Source organism: Camelus ferus, chromosome 14 (assembly GCF_009834535.1).
Source record: "Camelus ferus isolate YT-003-E chromosome 14, BCGSAC_Cfer_1.0, whole genome shotgun sequence".
In the NCBI taxonomy this organism is placed as follows: domain Eukaryota; kingdom Metazoa; phylum Chordata; class Mammalia; order Artiodactyla; family Camelidae; genus Camelus; species Camelus ferus.
The window spans coordinates 7,480,452-7,507,016 of record NC_045709.1 but is presented as its reverse complement, the minus strand read 5'-3'; the positions used below and the strand labels follow the sequence as shown (position 1 = coordinate 7,507,016).

The 26,565-nt window shown below is 42.3% G+C and overlaps 1 long non-coding RNA gene across 1 annotated transcript; it reads left to right on the top strand.

Annotated features, from left to right (window-relative positions):
• The first annotated feature begins 223 nt into the window (after window positions 1-223).
• Window positions 224-26,360, top strand: LOC116668527. The gene is made up of 4 exons (XR_004325640.1): window positions 224-340; window positions 6,715-6,864; window positions 20,372-20,473; window positions 25,943-26,360. It is a non-coding gene; the product is annotated as an uncharacterized LOC116668527 (long non-coding RNA).
• The last annotated feature ends 205 nt before the right edge of the window (window positions 26,361-26,565 follow it).

Here is a 26,565-nt window from a genome sequence, read left to right as displayed (position 1 = left end):
TTGGAATAATCATGGCCCTGAGCACCTTGCACACACCAGCTGGGTGTCCAGGTTGCAAGGCCTGTCCTTCTCCTGAGCAGCTCTGTACCTAGTCACATAGGCACCCAAGTAGGTCAGGGCGCTATAAGCTTTCAGGGCGGAGCTGGTGGTGGAAGACAGACTCATTGCTGGTCACAGTGTTCTCTGCTTACTCAAAATCTACTGCGCCCTCGGCTCTGAGTTTCTCTGCTGTAACACAACCCACTACGTGTGTAGGCATCATCTGGTGCTTTTTGTCACCCTGTGGAATTAGAGCTTGGGGAACCAGTGCAAACTTGACACTCTGGCTACTGCTTTTGCTGTGAGTAATACATTTTGCTTGTGTGTGTGTATTTCTGTCCAGGAGTCACGTTCTCTGCCAAGGGTAGCAGGCTAACTTGCTTTCTTGCAAGTAGGGTAAAATCTCAGAGACTCCGTGCTCCTTGACAGATATGCTGATTAACTTAAACTTGATAATCTGCTCCAGTGACTCTCCACCTGGAGCCTGTTGACTGAGGTGGAAAAGGGGAGGTCTCCCGGCAGAAGACTGGATGCAGATACCAGAAGGGCAAATGGATGGCAGGCAAGGGGATAATTGGGGAATTGTGCCAACTAGTCCACGTGTGCCCTACCTCCATGCTCCCACCTCTGTTTAAGATGCTGTATTCCTTTTTTTATTTAATTGATTTACAATGTTGTGTTAGTTTCTGGTGTACAGCATAGTGATTTAATTACACACATATGTGTATTCCTTTTCATATCCTTTTTCATTATAGGTTATTATAAGCTATTGAATATAGTTCCCTGTGCTGTACAGTAGGACCTTGTTGTTGATCTGTTCTGTATATGGTTGTTTGTATCTGCCAATCCCAAACTCCTACTTTATCCCTCCCCTCCCCTTTCCCCTTTAGTAACTATTAGTTTGTTTTCTATGTCTGTGAGTCTGTTTCTGTTTTGTAAATAAGTTCATTTGTGTCATTTTTTTAGATTCCACATGTAAGTGATATCACATGATACTTGTCTTTCTCTGTCTGACTTACTTCATTTAGTATGATAATATCTAGGTCTATTCATGTTGCTGCAAATGGTATTATTTCATTCTTTTTTATGGGTGAGTAATATTGCATTTTGTGTGTGTGTGTGTGTGTATCACAACTTCTTTATCCAGTCATCTGTCGATGGACATTTAGGTTGCTTCCACATCTTGGCTATTGTAAATAGTGCTGCTATGAACATTGGGGTGCATATATCTTTTCAAATTAGAATTTTCTCCAGATATATGCCCAAGAGTGGGATTGCTGGATCATATGGTAAATCTATTTTTAGTTTTTTAAGGAATCTCCATACTTTTTTCCTTAGTGGCTGCACCAGACTACATTCCCACCAACAGTGTAGGAGGGGTCCCCTTTCTCCACACCATCTTCAGCATTTTTATCATTTGTGGACATTTAAATGATGGCCATTCTGACCAGCATTTTTATCATTTGTGGACATTTAAATGATGGCCATTCTGACCAGTGGTACCTCACTGCAGTTTTGGTTTGCATCTCTCTAATAGTTAGACATACTGAAGATGCTGTATTTCTTAATCCATTACAACATTTGGACAATTCCAACTTTGGATATCTTCACTGGGCCCAGGACTCCATGAAAATTAACAGGATTCCTTGGGACTCAAAGTTCCAAGAATTCCACAGCTGCCACAAACTGTCTAGGAGAAGGATACCTATGAGTAATGAGGGAAGAAACAGTTTCTTTTTTCCATTTTAAAGAAAAACTTAAAAAAATTAATTTCAAACATAGATATCACTAACAGAGAAATTAAAGTAGAAGAAAAAAAATTCACCCAACTCTACCTCCTCCAAAAAACCAAATTGTTTTTATTTGAACTCCCTTTCTAGTTCTTTTTCACATGCATTTATATTGTTTATAAAATCACAGTAGAAAAATACAACATTAATAGTCTTCGTCTAACTTGTACCAGTCATTTCACCATGATTATTTTGCTGTTTCCATTTTAATTATTGCAAAAAAAAATTTAATGCCAGAGTATGAGTAGTTACACAAAGCTGATTTGCCAGTCCCTTCTAAGGGAGTACTTCCATCATTTTCTCTTTTTAAATTAATTTTTTAAAAAACTTAATGGAGGTACTGGGGATTGAACCAGGACCTCATGCATGCTAAGCACATACTTTACCACTGAGCTGTACCCTCCTCCCTCCATTATTTTCTGTTTGTCCCTAAAATAACACAAGTAAGTAACATTTGTATAACTTGAGGCTTTCTACACTTTGTTTCATTTGACCCTCCTAGCAAGTCAATGACGATGACTTTGTTATTTATTTCCTTTTTTATAGTTGGGAAAGAGAGGCTCAGAGAAATTACGTAATCCTTTCTCGAATAGAGCCTGGAGCCACTGGCAATGACGAGCCCACTGCTTTCAGGGGTCTAGATTCCATTTGCTTTGCTGATGTTGGTGCTGACAGATTTTTACTTTTAGAACCTAACTGCCCAATAACTTCTACCAGTGACTCAGATATCCATGTCAATAAGCAGAGCGCTCTGCTTTATGAAAGGACCTTCACAGCTCCCTACATGGGGCAATTTGAAGACTCTGAGAAGCCTTTTATGCCCCTAAATATCTCATCCATCAGGGCCTGTAATACTTCTATTAGAGAGGCATTTCTCTGAGTTTGGGTGACCTTTTGGTCTTTAAGAAGCACTTATTAAAATCTCCAAAACATTAAGAGGGATGACTGCATAAACAAGTTTTTGCTAACCCTGGTAAGAGATTGTTTTTCAGCCCTTCATGTCAGCAGACTGTAGCAGACATCTGTTGTTTTCTCTGCTTTGTACCCCACCCCCACTCATTTAATGCAATTGATTCTTCCAGTGACAGGGTTGTTATGGGAGCAGCCGTGTTAGAAGTGTCAGAATAATGTGATTATTGGTGGTGATCCTTCTTGAGTCAGGACTGAGTTAATCTAAACTTACCCAAGACTTGGGGACTGAGATGCAGAGAAAAAGAGCTCTTTTTCCCTCTCCTCCCTCCCTCTCTCCCTCTCTTTACGTCTCTACCTTTCTCTCTCTCATTAAAGGCTAATTTCAGAGTCTGTACAGAAAGCAAAAGCAGAAACTCTCTGCCCAGAGGATTGTGAAGACAAAAATTAAGCTCTGTCCTAAGAAAATTATAGAAGCACAAATTTTGAGCAGTTCGAATTCCATGGAGGTATTAAATAAACGTTAGTAATCACTCACACATTATCGTAACTTATGCCCATTCAGTTCCTCATGTATTCAGTAAACAACTGAGAGCCTACTGCACCAGGCCCTGGAGACACAGGGATGAAATCAGCCATCTCCTCAAGAAGCTCCCTGGCTGATGCGAGAACCAGACAGGGAAATAAATTATTTCAAAACACGTGACCAGCACTCCCAGAATGATAAATGTGTTAGGTACTGTAAGCAAGGACGATATGTTAATTGAAGAAGAGGAGAGCCCGTCTGGGGTCATGTGGACCTCAGGGAGGCTTTAACTTTTGAATGATCTTCGCTGGATGAGTGGGGATTTTCCCATGGAAGGATATTGAGCATGTGGACATCAGCTTTGGGGGTGTCCATGCTCCATGTGGGGAGTGCAGGGCATGCAAATGAAAAGAGGAGTAAAAAAAGTATGGTGTTTGTGGGGGAGGATTTGCAATCTGTGGGGTTGAACCTCAGGGTGCAGGAGGAACAGGAGTCCTCAGGGGAACAGGAAGGCAGGAAGCAGAGTCAGGGAAGGGCCTCATGCTCTGAGCTAGTGGATTCCATCCTGTGTTTGAAAACAGTCACTTTGAAAGCGGGAAAAGAGTAAGGGGTTAAGCATATGGCTATGGAGGCAGGTAGGTTGGGGTTCAGAGTCCCAGCTCTGATGCCCAGTAGCTGTGTGACCTTGAACAAATTGATGACCCTCTCTGAGCTGCAGTTTCCTAATGTACAAATTGGTGCTCTTAATGGTATATACCTACTAGGCTTCTTGATAGAATTACATGAGTCATGTCTCTAAAGCACTTAGCAGAGTTTGACAACTGTAGTGATAGCTTAATACAAAGTAGATACTATTAGTAATTTGAGTAGCAGTAAGTTAATGGCTCCAAAGGACAGTAAAGACACTTAGGGTATATCTAGGATCTCTCAAGGAGGAGACAGTTGTCACCTCTTCTGGAGAGAAAGCTTTGAGATCTTGTTCACTGTAGACCACTTCAAGTACTCATTGTAAATTATCTGGAAAATATGTTTCCAGGTAGCCAGGTAAGAGAAAAACAATTAGGAAGAACAGTGAAATAATTTTCAATGAATAGTTTATGTAAAGTACAGGGTATAAAACCAAAGACATTTGAAAGTTGCTAAGAGAGCAAATCTTAAAAGTTCCCATCACAAGAAAAAAAAAAGTCTTGTAGCTACGTATGATGATGGATGTTAACTAGACTTACTGTAGTGATCATTTTGTAAACATATAAATATCTGATCATTGCATTGCACACCTAAAACTAATATAATGTGATATGTCAATTACACCTCAACAAAAAAATAAGTAAAACCAAAGACAGTAAAGGAGGTTAAAATGTGTCTTTCTTACATTGGTTTGGGCTGCATCACACCAGGGAAAACCAACATTTTCTTTTTTCTCATCGGAAGAACATATCGGTCTTTGATGCAGATGTGTTTAGCTGATTAAAGAGTTTGTAAAATGCGGGGGACTTTTTTCTCTTTGTCAGATTGGCAAGCAACAAAGAAAGATTTATACACTGGGAAATGGTGTGGGGGGGAGGGCTTTTGTTGTGGGATACTTTTTGGAAGCTGAAACATTAAAATCTAATCACTTCTAAGCAAACCTAGTGTCTGCAGGATAACAAAACATTAATTAGATGACAGTGGGATATTTGGCCAATGAATCAAAGGTTTGTTCTACATGATTCCAAACATCTGGATATTTAGAAGCAGCTGTTTGGCATCCTGTGGACCAAATACAAGCATCATTGTACCACTGTGGCCCTAGATTGCAGCCCGTCAGATCTGCTCCCCGTCCCGAAGATACAGCCCCGGAAACACTGTTGACAGAGCAGGGCCAGGACTAGTTTGGGCCAAGGTCAGGTAGTGAAGTTGATGGAGACAGTTTCTCAGTAGCAATCAGATCCAAGAAGCAGGCGTGAGGCGGATTTGTTAGAAAGACTGAACGTCTTAAATGCAACAGTTCAGAAGGCCTCAGTGCACTGGCACGAGACAGGAAGTAGCATGGAACCCAGGGCGAGAGTGATTCCTCCTCGTCTCACCTTTTGCTGCAAATAGCATGGCATAGTATACGAAGCATAGGACCCAGACCTGAAGGAACTGGGCTCTGCTCCTGGCTCCACCACCCTCCTGGACAGGTCCCACGAGCAGGCGCTCTGAAACTCAGCTTTCTAACAGGTGAACTAGAGATCTCAAAAGCTATCTCACAGAACTGTTGCAAGGCTTGTGTGAAACGATTGACACGCTTTATAAACAGTAAAGCAGTACAAAATGTAAATGATCGCAAATCTTTTTTTTTGATGTCATGTAAAACTTAACAGTGCTTAGCTAAAATTATGGGGGCGACAGGTTAGAATATTTCTGAGAGTTCCCAGTGGGAATGGGTTGTCCTGAAAGGTTCTGGGAGATCCCAGTGGAGAAGAGCTTGAGATTTGGAGAAAAACAGACCTGCATTTGAACTCCTGCTTCAGTGCAGTTCAGCTGTGTATGCTTGATCACGTTACTTCTCTGCTTTGGTTTCCTGATTTGGGACATGGAGCTAATGATAGCAGAGAGCCATGAGGACTAAATGAAGTAATACCGCCAGAGCTCCGTGCCTGGCTCAAAGCACCTGCACAGGTGCTGCTGGCATCAAGAAGCATCCCATCACTGAAGGGGTTCAAGGAGACGCTGAGCCCTCATCTCCCCAAAGCACTGATGATGTGTGAGGAGGTTGGGGAGAATAACTTCTAAACATCCTTCAGATTCAAAACGTCCCTGAGTTTCTGACATCAAAATACTCAGTTGTAGGAAAGCAACAAGAAATGAATTTGATCCTTGGAAAAAGATCATTTCATGTACGTGCAGAATGAGAAACTACATGTGAGTACACATCGAACACTCTGCTCCAAGGCTTTTTACTGGCAGTGAACCCAGCCTATTATTTCACAAAGCCCAACACAAACAACGTGCCAGCTTGTTCACAACGTCCTGCGCTTTGAAGTGTCAGAATTTCAGCTTCTCCCGATCTTGTTAGGTTGGCCCCAGTACAAGATAAGGGACCGGAGGATTTTGTTGGCAAGTGAAAGAGTGAAAACAGTAACGGCAGTTATCAGTGTAGCTGTGCCATTGGACCTAACTTAGGTTGTAATTGCTGGCCGCACAGATACACTTCTTGAGGGCGGAGCTATCAGTGTTTCTCGCCTTGCAAACAAAACGCCATTCTTCCTGTGAAATTCATCTTTTAGGAGAGAGAAAGGACAGCCCAGCTTTGGACACTGAGCCCTTGTTGAAAAATCTGTGTTGTGGAGATAAAAATTCTCCTTAGCCAGTGTGAATTTCTCTTTGTCAGGGGTAAAGTTAACTGTGAAGATTTCAATAAACATAAACTATTTTTAAATGTATTTCTTTGTGTTTTCTTAATTTCTCTCATTTATTTTTTTTCAGTGCCAATTCTGTGCTCAGCACATTGCTAAGTCTTCTGCACGTTGTGCTCAGAATTCTCCATCTGCAGCTCCAGATCCATTTCCCACTCTGCTCTGGACCCCAGGAAGCTGACCTCATGTGGATGGCATCCCCAGGATCCTCTGACTTCTGGTTTGTAGTTGAGTTTGACCACTGGGAGGGCAACAGCCAGATTTAGAAGGACAAGAGGAGAGAAGGGAGATTAGGTTATTTATTCCCAGCCTCCTATCTCTCATCCTCTCCCTGAGTTTCAGGTACTGAAAATTCAGGACTTGCACCGAGTTGTTGGCAGTCCTGGGGTGTCTCACTATCCCTTCTGGTTTCTCTTAATCCTGCTTACACTTTTGTAAATAATCCGTTAAATAGGTTGCCCTTTAGAGTGTGCCGTCTAGTTTTTTGGTTCATTTGGTTGTTTGGTATTTCTTGGGATTCTGGCTGATACACGTGCTAATTTTCAAAGGACTATAACCAGAAAGAACATAGTTACTTTGAGACCAAGGGTGTATAGAGCCAATGTGGGTTCTCCATTCATCAGAAAGCAAAGACCTCCACGCTGTCAGAGGTGCTATTTGGAAGCACCCTAGATCTTTGATCACCCTTGGAGGAAAGCCACCTGCCCCCCCTCAGACTGTGACATGAGCAAGAAGTAAACTTTTGTCAGGTTAAACCACTGAAATATTGGGGTTCATTTGTTGTTGCAGCAGAACCTATCACATTCTGACTAATTCTCTTATCCAATTTACACCTTATAACTACCCTAAGAAGTAGATACTCATATTAATCCTCATTTTACAGATGAGAAAACTGGTGCAAAGTGCTTAAGTAGCTTGCCATGATACCAGAAGCAGCAGAGCTGATACTCAAACCAAATCTCTCTGATTCTAAAGCCTAGTTCTTCCAGGACATAGTGCAGTTTTCCCCTAAACCACGCTCCTCTTTGTGGGATGGGGGAATATCTTTTCTGCATGTGCAGGAAGATGTACTTTCTATCAATGAACCTTGCAAGTGGTAAGAGCCCAGGACAGGCCTGCTGGCCAGGTAGATGGCAACATCCAGCAAGTACTGAGGGGACTTTCCTGAAACTGAGAGATGAGTGGAGATCCACTTGATACCCTAGCTCACCTTCCCTACCTGGAAAAGAAGGATGTAGGACTTTTTCCACTTGCCCTAGTCTTGTAATTAATAGAAGTATCACACTTTTCCATTATTCTTGAGAATGAAAACTGTAGCTCTTTCTTTGTTGCCCGTATTGAATATATTCTTCAGAGAGACAGGGGACCTATTTATAGCTACTTATTTAAAAAATGTAATTCTTAATGTACATAATGCCACTGAATCATACACTTAAAAATGGTTAAAATGGTAAATTTTATGTTATGGATATTTTCCCACAATAGAAAAAATATTTGTTTTAAAATATAATTCTTCACTTTTGATTGAAAAAAGGTACACGACTGCGTCCTTGCTATGGAGGATTTGCTTTTGGACATGCACGGTCAGTGCCTTTGCAGAGGGCCATTATCAGCTGGAGGAAGCAGGCTTTGTCACTTGCAGGAAGAAATCATTGACTCTAGGTCAGATCAGTTCCTTGCATTCAACAATAATGACTGTTCTTTCTGTTACCAAAGGAAATCCAGCAACACAGTGACTTCTGAAATTTTGTGCATAGGAAGGAAAAGCCAAAGGAGGGCTTGGCTCCAAGCCGGAAATGTGACCTTTTGAGCCTTTCTGAGGCAATGAGGTCAGAGATGTCCTTTTTCCTCTTAAACTGGATGTGCTCAGCCTCAGCAGTTTGCATTCTCTGGTTCTGCCGAGGATGAACTCGAAGACTCACATTCTCATCCAAACGTCCTGTGTCTTTTCCCATAATCCATTCACCCTGGCTCCCATCACTGGGTTTCCAGTGCATCTGGAGGAGGTCTTAGCGTGGGGAAGCCGTTTCCTCCTATTTATACTTTCTTAGAACGAAAGTGCTCTGGGGAAAAGAAAGCAGGAATTTACTTGGAAAAGCCAGCAATTTGTCTTAGAATGGTGTCTGAACCAGTACATGTTTGCCCAGGGTCTTTCAAAAGACTTGACTCGCTGGATGAAGCGGGAGTTTGAGGTCAGAGTCTCCATGTGGCGTCTGCAGCCAAAAGAGACAGGGAAGGGGACAAGGCTGAGGTGGCCACCACACCTCTTGTTTGCTTCCTGTTAGGCCTGGCCTCGCCTTGGCTGCCAAGGCATCCAACAGACCCTTTCAAGAGTGGCCCTCTTCCCACTCCGCCCTTAGGGATGACATGGTTTAAAATAGTCACGCATTTCTGCAAAGAGGGTGAGAACTCTCCTTCCAGTCTCAGGTGTTTATGGTTAAGGGCTGATGAGCTGACTGTTTTCCGCTCACCAGTGCAAGTTCACTTCCCGCCTTTTTCTGACCTGCTCTGCTCCCTGGACACCTGAACCCCACCCGCAGTGGACTGCATCACGGGCTCCCTTCCCCTCACTCTTCCTGTTGGAGCTGGCCAGCCCTAGTCACCATGGATGGGGAACGAGTTCGCGGTGTCTCCCCCACCTCTTCCTCCTCGCGAGAGCACCTGGTTCTGCCATGGCTGGGGGGTCTCCTCTAACATGGCTTGGCAGAATGGCCCCCTCAGTGGCCCCAGGTTTCACCATTTCCCCATCACTGCAGGCCAGGGGTGGGAGTAGCTTCCTGCTCTGCTGGCCCCATATACCTCTAGATTCTTGTTAGATCGTCTAAGCAGGCCCCAACTTTGTAAATGTCTTGTCCTGGAATTCTCTAAATCCTCCGCTAAGCATGACTTCTGCAGCCTGCAGAGGCCTTAACCAAGAGTTTCTGAGTTCCAGAGAGCCTTCCCTCATTGGTGTGAAAGTTTTTGGTGTTACGAAGCCAAACTACATAACCCAGAGGCTTGCAGAGCCTTGATCCACTGTCAGTGTTTCAGTATTAACAGAGCTAGAGTTTGCTGCAGTGAGATTTTTACTCAGAAAGAGGTTACCTGAGCCCTTGCCACCCAGAGGCCTCAGCATCACTGGGAACTTATTAGAAATGGTGCTCAGGCTGCCCCCAAACCTCCTGAATTAGAGTCTGCGTGTCAACAGGATTCCAGGCAACTGGGGATTTTGAAAAGCACTCCTGCAACCCATAGATTATGAGGTCATTGGCTATTAGTCCATGGGCAGAGCCTAGCTCCAAAAGGATTGTTTAGACAGGACAGAGGGTCAGTCAACTTTGAGACGTATTTCAGTGATAGGCTGACGAGAGCAGAGGAAATCTGGGTTCTTGCCCTTTCATCACTCCTTCCTCCCAGGCATCTCATGAAATCCTGTTTTAGTTTCCCTCTTCAGCCCACCTCTGAAGAATCTGGTAGCCCTTCATCCTATAGTATGTGGATGGGGAGATCCTTTTTTGTTCAATCAAAACCAAATATCATTTAAGTGTCCGTTACGCACCAAAGAGTGCTTTACAGAATGAAATGGTGAACTAGCAATGGAAAAAGAGATGGTTGATGAGGGGAACTGAGAAATAGTTAGGAGATACCTAGGGTAGGAGGTGAGGTTGAAGAGAGTGTAGTGATGAGGGTTTCTCAGTTTTTAGCCTGTGTGGTTGGGGTTCGGAGGGTACCGATCTAAATGAGACAGGGAAGATGGCCAGAGAAGGAGCACGTTTAGGGAAAAGGAGGATGAGTTCCGCATTTATATGTATGAGCCTGAAGTTTAGGAAATGCGTAATAAAAGAGAACTAATCAGGAAACATACGATTGATCTGGAGCTGCAATGTGAGAGTAAGTGGCTTGTTCCTCTAAACTGGAAAATAAAATAAAGGACAGTGCCCTCCCTCCTGTAAGCTTGAGTGGTGTCAGGTGGGCTCTGCATTGCTTTTCCTCCTGGGAGCAGGGCCCAGGTACTCAACTTCCTCCCCATTTTGCTGGAGTGCATCCCCCTCTGCACCACCTCTTGAGGATCCTCACCCCACGCCAGGATGCAGCTGCTCAGTCCCCATTCTTTGCACTTTCTGGACATCGCATTTAAGCCTTCGGTTTGCAGGTTTTCAGACCAGTCTCTGTAAGAGGGGGAGAGAAATCGGAGCAAGAACAAAAGTGGTCTCTTGTGCAGTATTTCTACGAGGAATAAACAGATTTTCTGAACGATTCAGCTTGGCGCTTTTCCTGGACACACAAAGTGCCTCTTGGGGATTAAATGGGAAAGGAAACTTACATTGGCTGACTTGATTGAGGGTAGAGAGAAAAGGAACCCTAATCATGAAAATGGTGTTATGCATTTTCTTGCTGGATTCATAGGTTGCTCTCTGGTTTGTTGCTGTTGTTGTTGTTTTTAATTGAATATTTTTCCCTTTCTTTAAGCTTTTTGTGATTTTGTGTTTTGTTTTGTTCTTTATTCTTATTTGCCCTTCTCTCGGGACCAAATCTTGACTCTTGCACAAAATCTTATGTGTGCAGATGGCCATCTGTGAGGTCTCCTCGTTGCTCTGGAGAATGAAGTCAGAGCCTCCAAACTATAGGTATTATGAACACAAGGCGATGAAACTCAGATAGATGAATTCCAAATGCTGCCCTGTGCGTGATGAATAACAATCCCTTGCACTAAACAGGATATAGGATTTGTGTGACATTTCGTGCTGAGAAATAAAGTGTCACTAACCAGACAACTGGCTTGTGGTTTCTCCAGTTTTCTCTCAAATACTAATATTCATTTTTCTCTTTTTGACAAAGAAAGAAAGAAAAAACTTGACCATCAGCCCGTTAGCCTTCCTTCGAAGATTCTGCACAATATGAAGTAATGCTCACATTTTTTAAAGTGAAATTCAGTAATAAAAAGATTGATCTGAAAAGTTCCTCTCACTTGACCATCCTTCACCCACAGTTACTTGAGTAACTCAGGTGAACTTCATTTCTCCTGATTTATCAGAAGACTAGTGCAATGTGATGAAAATTTCTTGGAGAGGCTTCTGGGAAAATCCTCTGGATTTTTCACATTAGAAGTAAACATTGCCCTTTATATTTGATTGTTAGAGATAACTGCTAGAGATAACTGCCTAACAGCAAAAATGATCAGTGCAATTTCTTTACACGCATTCACTCAATAATATTCCTTGACATCTATGATGAACACAGATTATGCGTGGTGCGGAGAGATTCTTGCCCTTGGGAAATATGTGTTCTTGGCAGGAGACAGATATGTAGTAATAAAAACAATGTGAGAGTGATGTAATAGAATTATGTAGGAAGAGCCAAGGGGGCATGGAATAGAGAAGTTCTAATTTTGTGGGACGGAGAGAGGATGAATTAGAAAATTTCATACTGGAGGTGACATTGAAGCAGATCTTGAAGAATGAATAGAAGAAAGGTGAATAGCATAGGCAGAGGGAGCAGAGTGAGAAGGGCATGGGTCTAAGGATACATGTGTTTAGGACATGGGGTGTATGTGAGGGAAGGAGAAGGAAGGCTAGGACCAGATTGTGCCTGTCAGGTGGGCTGGGTCAGGAAGTTTAGATGCTCTTACAGGTAGTTAGTGATGAGCTGCTTGGGAGGGTTTTAATCAGGTAACTGCTACTTTCTTTAATTTTTGAGAAAGCATCCAGGTCCTCTGTCATTAAACTCTGGCACTACAGAAATATACAAGGGTAGGATTATACCGTTTATAAGATGTTGCTTGCTCTTGGGATGTGAAGGTCTGGTCCCATCTGGCTCCAGGACTCACTATTTGCTTGTGTGAGAAGCACACCCCCACGGTGGTATATGGATGCAGTTATGTGAGTCGGGGTGGGGACGGGGGATGGGGTTGATACCCCCGAACCCCTGCCAGCCAAGAGCACATGCCTAGACATCTAAATTCCTTGAAGCCAACCAGCCCTTCTCAACAGGGATTCCCCCATAACATTAATCCTAAATGCCTTAAGGCATCTGATGTGTTTTTAATAGACCAACTTCTCTCTTATGCATCTGGGATGGAACTAGCTATGGACTTGGGAAAAGTGAGAAAACAGTCACTCAAATCACTTTCTGGAGGGCTTAGTTCGTGATACTCTTTCAGTTAAGAAAGACTGGAGACAAGGAGAAAAGGGAAGGTGGTACTGCAGTAGCCCAGGAGGTGGATGTAGCGTCTGTATAGTTCCCAACAAAAAAATGGGTCCCCGGCAACAATGTCTCTGCTGTGCAACTATGTTCCCACCAGAGTGGACTGCTTTAAGGGAAGACATCTCCCCCAAGTACACCAATCAGATTCTCTCACCTGAGAATTTGAAACTTGGAAAAGAGAGGCAAAGCCTGGGGCCCTTTTGGGCTGATTCAGTGCCCTGGAACTCGAGAGGGATGCTGCTGTCTTGCTTTCAGCCTTCTGGAGTCCTGATTGTTCATTTCTTTTTTAATTTCAATTTTAATATATTTATTTCACCATAAACATTAAAATGATAAAGGTAAACTACAAAGTAAGTCCTCCTCCCATGCATACACTTTGTCCATTATTCATAAAATCAGACTTTGTAAAAGCATATAGAAGTGTATACATATGTGGGGGTCATATACTGTTGTATAATCCAGGGCAGAGTTTTTTTGGTTTGGTTTGGTTTTGAGTTTAGTCAAAAAATATATCGTAGTTGTCTTTCCATGTCAATTGATACAGAACTTCTAAATGATTTTTAATGGTTTCATAACATTCCATTACACAGGTAGAGCATAATTTATTGTTAATTTCTTCCTGGGCTTCAATTAGAAGCATCTCTAAAAACTTAATTTTCACTAGTGAACAGTGGAAGACCCATATAAATCTATGAAGCATAAAGATAAAGAGTCCAGACATAAACCCTGACATTTATGATCAATTGATTTTCAACAACGATGCTAAGATCATTCAGTGGAGGAAAGAATAGTCTTTTCAACAGATGGTTTTGTGGTAACTGGATATCTACATGGAAAAGAATGAAACTGCATGCCTCCCTCCCACTATATAGAAAAAGTAACTCATTGATCAAAGACCTATACGTAAGTGTTAAAACTATAAAACTCTTAGAAGAAAACTTGAGTGTAAACATTCATGGTCTTGAATTAGGCAATCATTTCTTAAACATGACACCAAAAGCATAAGCAACAAAAGAAAAAATAGATACTTTGGACATCATCAAAATTAAAAACTCTTGGGCTTCATAAGGCACCCCCCAAAAATGGAAAAGACAATCTACAGAATGAAAAAGTTTTGCAAGTAGAATATCTAATAGGGTACTTATATCTAGAATATATTAAAAAAAACAAAAACAAAAACCTCTACAACTCAATAATAGAAAGGCAACTCAAAAATGGGCAAAGGATTTGAATAGACATTCCCCAAAGAGGATGTACAAATGGCCAATAAGCACATAAAAAGATGCTCAGCATCATTAATCCTCAGGGAAGTAGAGATCAAATCAACAATGAGAGCCACTGGATACCCATGAGGATGATATAATTAAAGGGACAACTAATGACAAATGTTGGTTAGAAAAATTGGAACTCTTATATGTTGTTTATGGTGGGAACATAAAATGATGCAGCCACTTTGAAAAACAGCCTGGCAGTTCCTCAAAAGGTTAAACAGAGAGTTACCACATGACCCTGCAATTCTACTCCTAGACACATACCCAAGAGAAATGAAAACCTATGTCCATACAGAAAATTATACATGAATGTTCATAGTAGAATTATTCATAATAGCCCCAAACTAAAAACAGCTCAAATGTCCATCAACTGAAAAATGGACAAATAAAATGTAGTATAGCCATACAATGCAGCATTATTTGAGAAAAAAATTTTAAGTACTGATATATGCTATAACGTGCATAAACTCTGAAAACATTATATTGAGTAAAAGGAGCCAGTCACAAAAGACCTCTTACTATGTGGTTCCGTTTATATCAAATGTCCACAATAGGCAAGACTGCAGAGACAGGAAGTAGATTAGTGGTTGCTCTGGGCTGGAGGGAAGGACAGGCGGGTGTGTTGGAGAAAACTGGGGAGTGCTAATGAATTTCTTTTTGGAATGATGAAAATGTTTTAAAATTGATTGTGGTGATGGTTGCACATATCTGTGACAATATTAAAACCCACTGAACTGGTTTACATGGGTGAATTTTATGAAATGTGAATTATATTTCAGTAAAGTTGTTATTTTAAAAGTCTATGAAGACATGGATAGGTAACAAAATGATTTTGTGAACTCCTCAGCAAGTTTGGGGTTCAGTGAGGACTCTGCCGGGGTTCAAGGCTAGCCTCACAAGTTTAAGGACCTGGGGTGGTAAGAGCAGTTACCAGTCCCAGGAGGTGCCTCTAGGATTGCTTTAGCAGCATTTCTGTGTCCAGCTGTGTTTGTCCTCTGATCCCAGGGCCCGGGATCTCCAGGGAATAGATAGATTCTGGCTCTGAACCTGAGCCCCAGGTGCTAGGAGAATTCCTGGATTCAGCATCTGGTGATGTTTCATTTGGCCTTTGATCTCAGCAGCTGGAGCCTAATATTCTTCGTGCCGAAGATGAATCAGTACACTCTAGCCTTGCTCTGATGATCAGGGCAGAACAACCTTGCCATCTGAGGCCAGTGTTGTTTGCCATTAATCAGAATAATTCAGAATACCCAAGACAGCTCTGTAGGGTCTACACTGTCAGATTAATGAATGGGAGGAATAAATACCCCGTTTCCAGACTTGGAGTGAGTAGTTTGAAAACTCAGTCATGCCATCCAGCCCATGTAATTCACCATTAATATTCTGAAGGAGAGAGTTCCAAAATGGAAAGTGCCCAACCCAAAGGGGGCCCAAGATAATCTACTGGGGTGCAACAGCGTCGTATTAGAATTTCTGTGTATTCTTTATTTCATCTCTTTAAGTTTCTATTTTTGTTTCTGTTTTTTTAATATACATAATATTTTAGGAAAATTGTATATATATATTACTTATACATGGATAAATTAGTGAAGGTGCTCAAAAACTTTTCATTGATGTAAGCAATTAAAAAAAAACATTTAGAGACAGCTGCTCTAAACAATGGGTTAGCTTTCTACTAGATGGAAGACTACAGATTGACTTAAATGATACATTGATTCACATTTGAGACTGATCCCCCCCAAAAAAACTAGTTCAGAATAGCCATTTGCAAAGATTGATTTTTTAGTATAACAGAGCTCAGAACACTAGAGTTCAAATTGTCTCCCCACAACGGATGAGAGCAAACTCCATGTGGCTGGCCTTGCTTGGGCTCCTAAACTTTCTCTTTCTTCTTCACTAATTGTGTGGTTAGGACTCCATTGGTAGGACCCCATTTATAGTCTGCCTTCAGGCCACTCCTGCAGTTCTGAGAACTGAGTTTGTGTTTGACCCTGAGACCCATTCCCAATCAACATGCTGGTCCTAGTAATCAAGTCTTATGCCCTGTGTCTAAGTCTGGATCCAAAAGCCAAACTTCTACTTAGTCCTACAAGGAGGGAACCACTAAGGCCTCACCAATTTCTAGGCATGTGATTAGGGCCTGGATACCTGCTGACAAGAGTTTTCAGTGTTTTGGATTCTTGGAATGTTTACATGTAAATGACAGAACAAAGCTCTGCATGATTATCTAGAGTATTCTTGTAACTGGTTGTGAGTGCCGGTTACTAATAACCAGGAGGAATGTTCTTGATCAGCATTTAAATGTCCTCTTGAGTAAACAAGGCTCATCTCTCTAAGAGTGCAAAGTTGCTGCCCAACACCAATTCCCTTTAAATTTAAAGCAAAATCAAAGAGACTTTCGGGTATATACAGTCTGGAGAACCTAGATAGCTCTAAGCTGCTACGCTTCCAGTGGTGAGGAATTTAGCTGTGGTCCAGCCGACTCCTTGAACTTTGCACACCTGCAGATAACCCCTCTGCTTTCCTATGTCCAATCTTCTTCAGTTGACGCTCAGAAAACTGCCTCTTTGAATTTAGCTCCAATTTCCACTAGCAATGTCTTTTTATGCTTCTTAACTATTTTCACTTTTCATGTGCTCTCCAGATTAAAGAAATATATATACAGCTCTATCTATCTATCTATCTATCATCTATACACACATATATAGATATGTATATCTGCAGGAAATACACCCAAGAGTTACCGTAAAGTTTTCTGAAGGGAATTTAGACCTGTCTCACGTGTACGGTCTGGCTCTTTTTTTAACTCCTTCGTAGCCCTGAGCACCTGCGCCCTCATTAGGTTTTACAGCTGACTAAGGGGCCTGGACTTCATTCCAGTTCAGGTGGAGTCTTGTTGATCAAGACTCATTCTACCCCAACTAATCACGCCTACCAGAGGGTCGTTACCTGACAACCAAACAGCTCCCGGAGGTGAACCCAGGAGTTACTACACCTTATAGTTACTTCATTTATCAGTTACCTCATATCTTATATTGTTACGATGATCTACCTCACAGGTGATTGCTGGAGTAAAGAGTAAGCACTGAAATGATTACAAAACATTCTTACTTCCCTGGTGTCATAATAGCTAACACAATACATATCAAGTGCTTCAAATTTTTCATAGACTATTTCCTGTGAATATTTATGCACAATATTTTCATCTGACTGTATAAGGTGAAAGTCTTTTTTGATGTCTAAGAGAAAACAGGTCCAATTCGAAAGTCATTCAATAATAATAATAATAATAATAATAATAATAATAATAATAATAATAATAATACACCAACACCAGGGCACTGGGGGGTTTCATTTATTATTTAACTTAATTCTCGTAATGTCCTATGATACCATTATGATCTCTATCTTACAGAAAACTGACCCTCGGGGGCTTTAACCTTCTTGCCCAAGGCTGCCCATCTAGGGAAGGCTGAGCCAGGGTTTAACCCAGGCAGTCTGATTCCAGAGCCTGCACACCTAACCACCACACCGTTCCTGAGGCTTCCTCATAAAACCGGGCTTCAAGGAAGGAGGGCAAAAGACTCGCCATCTGTTTCCTATTCAACCAACCTGATTTATTTTAGGCTTGAGGCATTGAGAGTGTGCTAATATGAAATCCTATGTTAGTCGTCTATTTCAGTTAGGGAAAAGGGGAACTTTGTATCAGTGATGTCCGTTATTTTTCACGTGAAATTCTTTTAGCCTCGCAGTGAACTGTGCCCAGACCCCAAATCTGCCTTTTACTCTTTACCTCCAGAAAGTTTTCAAGCAGAGCAGGGAATTAAGCAATTGTGAACTTCCGAGAGAGTCTCATAGCTGAGGCACTTTGAAAATGAAACTACTATTATTTTATTGTAGGACTGGCAAATGCTCTCAAAGTCAATATGTTCCTTGTCTGGTTTCCAACAGCAATGCTTTTTGCCAATGGTCACCTACGTGCCTCCAGTCTACCTTTGGGTAAGGCATAAAATTCTACGAACAAACGGGCTGTGATTTTCTCATTCTTCCAGAAATCTAATTCCTCACGACCACGTCACTGAGCAGTTTCACGTGGTAGTAATTAAGACCATATTTCCCATACGTGACTTTCTGGTCTCTGATAAATGGTGTGAATGGAGTATTCAGGTTCTAGACTCCCCGGACACACAGGCCTTTTCACTGCTGGCCTCTCGGGGGGCTGCTCTTGCAGGTAAAGGAGATTTTTGTCTTCCCCAGATTCCTATGTTAAAATCTGAATGCACCCCCGCCTTTGAGGGCACTAGAAAGCTGGGCCTTGGGAGGTGATTAGGTCATGGGGGCTCCACCATCATGAATGGGATTAGTGCCCTTAGAAAAGAGACCCCCACAGGGCTCTCTCCCTCTCTCTGCCACGTGAGAACACAGCAAGAAGAGCCTGACCATGCTGGCACCCTGATCTCGGACTTCCAGCCTCCAGAGCTGTGGAAAATACACTTCTATTGTCTGTAAACCACCCAGCCTGTGGTCTGCTGCTACAGCAGCCCACACTGAGACAGGAATGAAAGCAAGCAGTGTGTTTTCATTCTCCTGGGCTTCCCTGTCCTGGACACTCAGTGGATGGAGCATATTCTTAGTCATGAGGGAAAGAGACAGATTCCTGCTCAGCAAACAAGAAGAACCAAAGGCTACTTCATGGGCAGGAACAAAAGCACATCTTGTGAAAGGGAAGAGTGCCCCAGCAGAAGTTAGCGGGGCCCTCTCTGAACACCAAGGTCCAAACTCGCCATCCTGGGTCCAGAGAGAAGCAAAGTGGGCAAGTTTGCTCTGCCAAAGCCCTCCTCCCATCATGTAGTTGGTGGGATCAGAAGAACGTTGCTGTGTACATGCAATGGAATGTTATTCGGACACAGGCTACACCATGGATGAAACTGGAAGACATTGTCTGAAGTGAAATAAGCCAGTCACAAAGGAAAAACATGACTCCTTTGACTTCACTTACAGGAGGTAGTAATGGAGTGAAATTCATACAAAGTAGAACGGGGTTTTCAGGGACTAGAGGAGAAGGAGATAGGGGGTTTCTGTTTCATGGGCACAGAATTTTGGTTTGGGGAGGTGAAAAAGCTGTGGAGTTGGATGTTGGTGATGGTTGTATAACAATGTGAATGTAGTTAATGCCACTCAACTGTGCACTTAAAAATGGTTAAGATGGTAAATTTTCTGCTATGTATATTTTCCAAGAAGAATACTTTGCATTGAATGAAATGATCAATTTTATGTTGGAGCTAGAAAAGCCCTTACAGACTGTCACAAACAATAGTGTCAGTGTCAGTTCAGAGTCAGCCAAGGTCCAGCAGGTGAAGTGACTTACCAAAAAGCTCATGGCTTGGGAGGAGGGTTTAGCTCAGTGGTAGAACGCATGCTTAGCTTGCATGAGGTCCTGAATTCAATCCCCAGTACCTCCATTAGAAAAAAAAAAAAAAAAATTCATGGCTTGTTAGAAGCCAAGCCAAAACTAAAATGTTAAGTTCTTTCATCCTCCCCAGCCACTGCTCATCCCGCAGAAGTTTTAACAACCTGAGGCTTCTTAGAGCAATGGCCACGTGGGTTTGTTTGGCTACTTACTGCCCCCAGGCTCTAAACTCCTTGAGAGCAAGATCCATGTGTGTGTGTGTTTTTTTAAATAGAGTTTATTTTTTTTAGAGCAGTTTTAGGTTCACAGCAAAATGGAGCAGAAGGTACCATTTCCCCTCTATTTCCTGCCCTCACACATGCGCGGTGCTCCCCACCCCCAACAGTTTCCTGAGCAGAGAGGTACAACATTACAATCGATGAACCCACACGTCATCATCAGCCAAAGTCCATAGTTAACACCAGGGTTCAGTCTTGGGGTTGTGTGTTCTGTGGGTTTCAAGAAATATAAAATGATGTGTATCCACCATTATAGTATCATAAGGAGCATTTTCACTGCCCTAAAACTTCTCTGTGCTCTGCCTTTTCAGCCCTCCCTTCTCCCTAATCCCTAACAACCACTGATCATTTTATTATCTCCACAGTTTTGCCTTTTCCAGAATGTCATAGTTGGAATCGTACACTATGCGGCCTTTTCCAATTGACTTCTTTCACTTGGCAATATGCATTTAAGTTTCCTCCCAGTCTTTTCATAGTTTGATGGCTCATTTCTTTTTATCCCTGAATAATATTTCATTGTCTAGATGTACCACAGTTTACTTTTCCATTCATCATGTCTTTTTATCTTTGTATTTCAACACCTAGCAACCTGCCTGGTACATAATAAAACCTGAACAAATATTTGTTAAATGAATGAATGGACAAACAAAGCACCCATCAGCAGACCTGGGCTACTCAGCTTGGAAGGTGAGTATCAAGAAGAGGATGGTACAGAAGTTTCCTTATTTGATTCATCAGTCTTTGAATATTGGGTCTGAGTCCAACTGCAAGAGGTAATACTTAATATACTGTTTTTTAAAATATGTTTTGTTTTTTAAACCCAAATTTGGAGTATGAAAAATAAACTAGTACTCACATTTATGCAAAATACTATGAATATTTCTATTTATAATTTTATGAAAGAACAAAAATACAGATTAAATAACAAGAGCTAATTCCCTTTAATTGCGGCCTCTGTATTTGTACTTTGCGACGACTGCTTGTCTGTTTTCTTAATCCTGAGTAGTGAAGTCTGGTGCCCTCTCGTGGCCTTTCATTGTTAAAAGAGAAATGATGAGATGTTTTGTTGTCCTACGAAATTTTTATTCCTCTAACTAGCATCTACTTCCTTCTGGAGGAAGATTGCCTCTTGAGAATCACTGCTTCTCCTGCTGGCCGTGTCTCTCAGCAACTTCAAACTAGAATATTCCACCTGCCAAAGATGTAGTCAGGCTGGTTGTGATTTTTCTGCTAGTAGCCAGGGCAGTTACTTTGAGGTCCTATGGAGTTTCTCTAAAGAAAGAGAATGTACTTAAATAAGATAATTCCAGAATACTGGCAAGTCAAGTCCATGTGTCATATGAGGACCTTCATGATCTAGCCCATCTTGCTTCCTGTCTCCCCTCATGCACCCCCATCCCCATGCCTCTTGACCCACAGATGACCAGCAGCTCATCCTGCAAGATGACTTAAGTGTCATTTCCTTAAGTGTCATTTCCTTGTTAAAACATTTTCTAGGTGAAAAAACTTGTCTACTTCTTGGTGCCCTCACCTCCTTCAGTCTCCAGTAATGGTCGACAACTCTCTCACTTAGCTGAATCCTTCATTAATGGTTGTGGTCCTTGGGTGCAGGCTTTATGTCTTGATGGAAGCAACTGTTCATTCCCATTCCCCTGGTGCTTAGCACAGAGATGCAATAAATGTTGGTTGAATTACTGTAAACTGAAGATCAAGACAGAAAGTCCTAATGGAAGGAAAGAACAAGCAAAAACTAGCAGTGGTCTCCAGGGGTCCCAAGATTTCCCCTCCTTGTGATCTCACTGACTTGCTGTTTGGTACAGAGACTATAATGGCAGCATCACTTCCATGATGCCTGCAGGGCCCCTAGGCCTATGGGGGACGAAAAGGTACATTTTCCATGGCCTCTCTATGCACCTTTGAGCCTTGAGTCAAACCAAGCCCTTGATGCAGTGAGAAAGATAAAAGCACTGACTTTTCCCTCTAATACGAACATAGGAGGAGGGCAGGACTTAAGGATAAAGAACATGAGCTCAGAGGGTACGCTTGCCCTAATAAGTCACGTGGCTTGTGAGTGATGGAGCCAGGACCAGGAAGTGGGCCCCTGACTCCCAGTTCCCTGCTCCGTTCACTACGCACTGCAGTGCTTCCTCTGGGCAGGGAGCTCTGCTCCTGAACTGCACACCTGGGCTGTCTGTGCACCACATACACACAATACTTCAGTAAACACTAAAATATTGTTTAGAAACTATAAGCAACTCTCACTAACCAGGCATTCCCCTCCCCAGTCCCCAGCTAAAGGAAACTAAACAAAACAAACCCACCAGTGAAAACACAGGAACAAAACCATTGAGCTCACGCCCATAGGATCAGCAGAGTATCAGGAATACGATGGAGGGATCTAGAGTCACTGGGGCTGCGTTTGGACCCATGTTCTGCCACTTACCTGTTTGTGGCCCTTGGAAATTGATTCCTCTCTGCCTTAAGTTCGTCATACATAAAATAAGTTAAAAATTGTGTGTGTTGAGAGAATTCAGGGAGTTCTGGTATACAGTCAAGTATTCAGTTAATTTTAGCTCTTATTGTTATTATTTGAAGAACCACTTCAGTTACCCAGATTGGATACTTTGGTGAGATTCACTGCACAATTAAAACTTTATTTGTATTGGCTATAGTCTTTGATGGCTGATTTCTTTAAAATGAAGCTTATTTCACCTACACTGCTATATAGAGCTGCAGAACCATCTGGTCCCTTTCTTTCTCTGTCTCTCTCTCTTTTGATTTCAAAGTTAAAAACAGTTTTAATACCATGGCTCCACATAAAGATGAGCCCCTCTGCACTCTTCAGCGTATCCCATTTCTGAGGTTCAGGGGCTCAAAGTAAGAAGCTCTTTAAAGACCTGGTCAATACAAAACAATCTTGTCAGTACAGAAAAAAAGAAGCCCTGCCTATTCACTTCTCAGAGGCAGCTGTTCTCCAAACAGACTCACCCCAAAGGGAAGCTGGGTCTTGGGGCACTGGTTGGCTTTGATTACTTTTATTTCCTTGCAAGTGGCTCCCTTCCTCAGATTTCTCATCTCCTTTGATATCGATTCATGATACAAATGCCCCGTGATGGATCAGAGAACCAATAGCGCCTTCTGGCCAACTGGCTTCTGTATCCATACAAAGCCCATAGCAAGGGGCAGGTATAGCTCAGTGGTAGAGCGCGTACTTAGCATGCCCGAGGTCCTGGGTTCAACTCTCAGTGCTTCCATTAAAATAAATAAGTAAGTAGACCTCATTACCTCCCCATGCAGGAAAAAAAAAAGAGAGAGAGAGAGAGAGAGAAACATAATAATAAACATGAAAAGCCCATAGCAACCTCAGCCCACGAGCTCTTGGACTCTGCTTTTCACTGTTGCATGCAATGGTATTTCTCCTTTATCTTAACACACATGCTCTCCCAGTCAAGTGGGATTTGCCTAGCCCTTGGACAGCGGTTTCATCAGTGTTTGCTTTCTTTCCAGAAAGTGAAAAGAATGTCTCTCTCTCCCAGAGCAAGGGATTAAATCTTTATCTGGAAGAAGTCAACAGATAAGTTTGTAGTGAGATCTTTGAACTAAGGGTTTTGAGAACATCTACGCAAGACACCATTCGAAAGCAAAACAAACTCAGCTGAAAGCTTCCTAGAAAAACACGTATTAAAAGTTAAGTGTGGTGGTAACCAAATTTGACTGTTAACCGTGACAACCTTGAATTCAGTCAAGCAGAGGAATCTCAGAACAGGGGCCTGTCAATACATATGCATGTGACTCCTACAAGGATTAACAACTGTGACTCGGGTGTTTAGACAGAAACTTGGGCTGATGTTTCCTGACTTTGCACTTCAGCGTCCTGGTAAAACTGCAGATCCACAATTTGCTAGACTTCTTCTCTTAAATTCAAACCACATGTAGGGACTTATTAAATAAGCATATGTCATAACATATTTGGGTTAACTATTGGGTAAACTAAAAAGTTGGCAACAGATCTCATACAAGTTACTCAATTGTCTAGTAAGGCAAGGCGGCTTTTCAAAGTACAGCCTCTTGCCATTTTTTTAAGCCCTTGATATGAGCAGCTGAGGACTGAAAAAATTGCTCTTCTTTCCTCAGCGGGTGAAGATGGGGGCCTGGCAGTCAAGCCAGAGATATGTGTCTGCACTGCATCTAGGGAGAAGGAAGCCCAGCCAAGTCCCACCCTCTGAACCAGATTTGCTGGAGTGATGGGTGAAAAGCCAGACAGCTCTTCGGGACAACTGGGCCTCCACTCCTCGCCTCCGCAGCTTTGAGGGGCACATGGGAAGGCGGATGGGTTAACTGGGAGCTGGTTCTTGGATCTTTCGTCTTTCCTTAATTCCTTATTTTATCAGGGAAGTCATTTATACATGGTGGAAAACACCAAATATCCTCCAAATACACTCGCCTAGTCCCCTTTCTGATGCCACGGCAGCCAGGAAATATGAAAGTATTTATTGAGACAGCTGAGTTCGCAGGTTGATTAGAAGTTTCTCTGCTTTGCTGCGGTGATTGTGCCTGCTCAAGATGATGGTAGAAAAATAGGTCTATATGTTTAAAGTCAAGGGGCCAGACTCCAATCTCTTGCTTTTATTTCTATTGCTTGGGTAGACTGCCCTAGGAGAGCATTTTTGAGATGTATGTCAGATACTGTTTTGCCTGTATTTTCTTCCAGGAGGTTTATTGTAACTTGTCTTATGTTTAAGTCTTTGATCCATTTTGAGTTAATTTTTGTGTATGGTGTAAGGGAGTGTTCTAGCTCAGACGCCAATCTCATCTCTGCAGCTACTGCTGTAGCCTCTTCCTGCCGATCAGGGGTGGGGCGGGGGGTGGAGGGGAGCAGGAATGGGAAGGGTTTTAAAGAGGGGGTAATTGTCAGATTTCCCGAATACTGTAGATAAATCAGGAAGTATAGGACTGAAATGTGTGTGGGGGTTTTTTACAAACAACTTTATTGATGTATAATTGACGTACAGTAAGCCACACATATTAGAAGCACATAGTCTGATAAGTTTTCGAGTATGGACACACTCTAAAACCATCACCAGAATCAAGCTAATGAGCACATCCATCACCCCCAAAATTTACCTGCTTCTTTGTAATCCCTCCTTCCACCCTCCCCCCGCCAATTCCTCCTTTCCAGGCAACCACTGATCAGTCACTATAGATTAGTTTGCATTTTCTAGAATTTCATAAATGAAATCATACCCTACGTACCTTTTTTTTTTTTTAAATCTGCCTTCCTTATTCAGAGATTGAGATGCATCCATGTTGGAGCATATATCAAATAGCTTTCTGTCTTTCTGTCCTTCCCTCTCCCTCTTTCTCCCTTTCCCTCTTTTATTCTGAGTAGTTTTCCATGGTGGATATATGGATTTATCATGGTTTGTTCATCCATTCTCCTGTTGGTGGACACTTGGATTGTTTCCAGTTTTCAGCTAATACAAATAAAGCTGTTTTGAATATTCATGTTCATGTCCTTGTACAATCATAGGTTTTCTTCTCTCTTGGGTAAATACCTAGGTGGCTTATATGGGTATGTGTAGATTTAACTTAAGAAACTGCTGAACTGTTTTTCGACGTGGTTTTGCCATTTTGCATTCCCACCTGCAGAGCTGGCGAATCCCAGATCTTCCGCCCTCGCCAGCACCTGCTACGGCAGTCTTTGTAACTTCAGCCATTCTAATGTGCGCTGTCCCTGAACTCTGAGGATCAGAATGTTCTGATAATCTTCAGAAAGCATCTCCACTGTAGCGGGGGGTGCACAAACCAGACAGCAATGGAAGGAGGAATCATGAACTTAGGCTGTTTTCAGAGACTCTGGGCCATAAGGGAAGGCTTCAAGTTCATGTGAAATTTATGGTTCTATCCTTGAAATAGGTCCGCTCTATATCTGAATTACAACATTTTAAAGTTTATTTGCTCATTTCAGAGTGTGGGCCATTAGGTGGGGCCTTCTTTACAGGATAAAATATGTCTTTTTTCATTTTCCCAAATCATAAGGCCACGTTGCTTCTTGAACAATATCTAAGTGTTAAGGTTGGCTGAAAATCAGCTGGAGTTTCTCACAGTCTTTTAACCGAGTTATAAATATATCACATGTGTCTTTCCCCTTCTCAGCAGGGCACACCCAAACAGAAGACAAACAGGGAAGCTGAGAAGGAGAGACGAAGAGTGAGAAGCAGAGACGATGACCATCTGTCCCAGTTTGCAGAGACTGTCCCAGGTTCAGCATAGATTGTCTTGAGTCTGGGAGTGTGTGTTCCACCTCAGTCAGAGCTGAAGCAAGAGGCAACCAATAAAGCCTGAGGGCGTGGATGAAGGAAAGAAGACATCACACAGTCTCCAACTGGTTTAGAGGATATTTCTCACTGCTCCCTAAAAATGAGAAATATAACTTCTCAAATCAACAATGTGTTACGGGTGGAAGTCAGACAAAAGCTAGGGGTGTATAAGATGGAAAAGGTTTCAAAGCCAGTCACTCAAGTGACAAGACACAGTAAGAGCAGGCGGGACTCTGCTCCTGCCCACCTCTCTCCGTTCTGTGACCACAAGTTTCTCCTGCTTCTGGGGGTGCCATTGTGGGTTGAATTGTGTCCTCCCCTCCCCCAAATATGTTCAAGTCCTAACCCCAGTTACCTATGAATAGGATCTTATTTCAAGATGGAGGGCCTTTACTGATGTGATCAAGTTAAGATGATCAGGGTGGGCCCTGATTTAATAACTGGTGTCCTTATAAAAGG